The sequence below is a fragment of the Trichosurus vulpecula genome, chromosome 1, assembly GCF_011100635.1.
Source record: "Trichosurus vulpecula isolate mTriVul1 chromosome 1, mTriVul1.pri, whole genome shotgun sequence".
Lineage (NCBI taxonomy): Eukaryota > Metazoa > Chordata > Mammalia > Diprotodontia > Phalangeridae > Trichosurus > Trichosurus vulpecula.
Window position 1 is genome coordinate 404,797,415 of NC_050573.1, and position 3,705 is coordinate 404,801,119.

A 3,705-nucleotide genomic window follows, 5' to 3' on the forward strand; every position below is an offset into this window, starting at 1 on the left:
AGATGGCATGGAATCCCATATAGCTTCCATGTATAACTTCGCATTGAATTAATTTACACACTAGTCAAGTTATGGAGAACTGTGATCAATGAAATGAATCATGTGAGAGACGAAACAGGACCAAAAAAAAAAAAACCCAACCCAAAAACAAAAACAAAAGAGAGAAAAAGAAAAAAAAAAGGCTAGCATGAAGTGTGCCTCAATCTGCATTCATACTTCATAGTTCTTTCTCTGGATGTAGATAGCATTCTCCATCATGAGTCCTTTGGAGTTGTCTTTGTGTTGCTTGTGTTGCTGAGAAGAGCGAAGTCTGTCAGGGTTGGTCCTCATGGAATCCCTATATCTGTGGTTGTGTACAATGTTCTTCTGGCTCTGCTCCGCTCACTCAGCATTATGTCGTGTAGGTTTTTCCAGGTTGTTATGAAGTCCGTATCATCCCCATTTCTTATAGCACAATAGTATTCCATTACCTTCATATACGACAGCTTGTTCAGCCATTCCCCAATTGATGGGCATCCCTTTGATTTCCAATTCTTTTTTTTTTCCTTTATTTATTTTTAGTTTACCACACACGGTTCTACATAGTTTTGAGTTCCAGTTTTTCTCCCCTCCCTCCCCCCTCCCTCCCCAAGACGGCATGAAGTCTCATATAACTGTCATGTATAACTTCGCATTGAATTAATTTATGCTCTAGTCAAGTCGTGGAGAAGAATTTGACCAATGGAATGAATCATGAGAAAGAAGAAACAGAACCAAAAAAAACAAAACAAACAAAAAAAAAACCCCAAAACCAAAAACAAAAGAGAAGCAGAAAAGGCGAGCATGTAGTGTGCCTCAGTCTGTATTCAAACTTCGCAGTTCTTTCTCTGAATGAAGATAGTATTCTCCATCGTGAGTCCCCTGGAGTTGTCCTTGCCCCTTTAGGTTGCTGAGAGAAGCGCAGTATGTCAGGGTTGGTCCTCACGGAATCCACATATCTGTGGCTGTGCACAACGTTCTCCTGGCTCTGCTCCGCTCACTCAGCATTATGTCGTGTAGGTTTTTCCAGGTTGTTATGAAGTCTGCATCATCCCCATTTCTTATGGCACAATAGTATTCCATCACCTTCATATACCACAGCTTGTTCAGCCATTCCCCAATTGATGGGCATCCCTTTGATTTCCAATTCTTAGCTACCACAAAAAGAGCCGCTATAAATATTTTTGTACATATGGGTCCTTTTCCCCCTTGTGTGATTTCTTTGGGATACAACCCTAGAAGTGGTATTGCTGGGTCAAAGGGTATGAACATTTTTATAGCCCTTTGGGCGTAGTTCCAAATTGCTCTCCAAAATGGCTGGATCAGTTCACAACTCCACCAGCAATGTAACAATGTTCCAATTTATAGGTAAGGTATTCTTATTGCAATTTTACAGATGAGGAAACTGAGGCTCAGAATTTAATGACTTGCCCAAGATAATATTGTTAATTACTAGCAGAGTGGTGACTTGAACCCAGCTCTTCTGAATACAAGTTCCGCAAGCATTTGATTTTGGGAGAAGGTAGAAATATTTGTCTAAATTCATATTTTTGGCTCAGTAGCATAGATAATTGAGAGTCAGATATATATGTATGTATGTATATATATATTTATATCTATACATATATGTGAGTGTGTGCATATGTATATGTATATGTTGTTGTTTGTCCTTCTTTCTCCAAGAGGACCAGCAGGGAGATGGTGACATGACTTGAAGTTGACTTTGATTTGAGTGAAGGAGGGGTGTATAAGGTCACCAGCCTCACTTTCTCCTCCAGAGCCATCTGGGTACAGTGGCCTGATATTCATTAGGATGAATGGAGATCACCCAGGATGCAATGGGAGACTTTGGACTTTTTAAGATAAGGTCTTTTCCTGTTCTCACTTTGAGTGAGGCAACACTCATTCAGTGAATAGGGCTCTTTAGGAAGTGATTAAAGGGGCCATCACTTCTCTCTCTCTCTCTCTCTCTCTCTCTCTCTCTCTCTCTCTCTCTTTCTTCTTTCTTTCTTTCTTTCTTTCTTTCTTTCTTTCTTTCTCTCTCTCATCTCTCTCTCTCTCTCTCTCTCTCTCTCTCTCTCTCACACACACACACACACACACACACACATCTCCTCTCACTCATTGTATCATCATACAGCTATCAGCCTTTTGCCTTCTATTTTTCCCTACTTAGAACCACTACATCTGGGATAATTGAACAAGTGTTTGTTATCTGTGATACCCCAGGGGTAGAATCTGCAATGAGGGAATTAGACTAGTTTATGTCTAAAATCTCCTCTAATTCTACTGTAAAATAATATGGGGTTATGTGAAGAGAAATATTCTAACATATTCCTGGTGGAGCTGCGAATTTGTTCAACCATTCCAGAAAGCAATTTGGAATGATGCAAATAAAATGTCCATATCCTTTGTCACAGAGACTCCACTGCTGGGTACAATGACTCTAAGGAAGTTTTTGCCAAGAAGTAAGATTCCATGTATATCAAAATACTTATAACAGCACCCTTTACAACCTTACAGCACCTTACAACCTCAGGGTTGTAAGGAAAAGTGGATGCCCATTGATTGGGGAATGGCTAAACAAACCGTGGTACACAAAATTAATAGAATACTTCTGTGTGGCAGTTAATGGTGAACATGATAAATACAGAGAAGCACAGGAAGACTTACATGAACTGATAGAGAGTGAATTAATCAGCCCCAGGAAAACAGTATACACGATGGCTCTAATGTAACCAGAAAAAAACAACTACCACAAAACAATTAACACTGAATGTTAGAAAATTGTAAAAAAGATGTTTTGGCTCAAAGAAGAGTTATGAGGAGACCCTCTCCCCGACTCCTGGTTTTCCCCTATACACTATACACACCCTTCTTCTTGAGTTGGGGTCCACAGGCATGGAATAGTACATAAGAGATAGAGCTTTTTTGATGTGTTGATTGTTGTTGTTCAGTCATATCCAACTTTTCATGACTCCATGAACCTTACTGTCCATGAGATTTTCTTGGCAAAGATACCACAGAGATTTGATATTTCCTTCTCTAGTGGCTCAAGGCAAACAGAGGTGAAATGACTTGCCCAGGGTCACACAGTTAGTGAGTGTCTGAGGTCGGATTTGAATTCAGGTCTTCCTGACTCTAGGCCCAACATTCTATTCACTGAGCCACCTAGTTGTTTCCTAATGTGTTGATGGGTTTTCCTTTTTTTTTTTTAAACCTCTCTTTGCCTCAGTTTTCTAACTGTAAAGTGGAGATAACAACAACCCCAACCTCCCAGGGCTGTTGTGAGGATCAAATGAAAGATTTGTAAAATGCTGAGCATGTAGTGCATGACACATAATAGGTGCTTAATAAATGCTTATTCCTTCCCTAGTTCCTTTCTTTTAAAATAAGTGTTCTATTATACTGTGAGCTCCTGGATATCAGGGATGAAGTTTCCATCTGTTTGTTTGCCTTTCTTTCTATTTTCAGATCTTAGCCCAGTGTCCAGCACAAAGCTGGTGTTTAATAAATGCTTATTGACATGAAAAAAAATGTTATTAAGGATGGCTCTATGGGGAGGGAGTAGGTTACAAAGGGGTTACAAGTAGGGGAGGTTACAAAAAAAAATATAAGTGATAGAAAAACAAAATATATCAATAAAAATCTATTTCAAAAAATCCCTAGGACTCTCCTCAGTTTTTC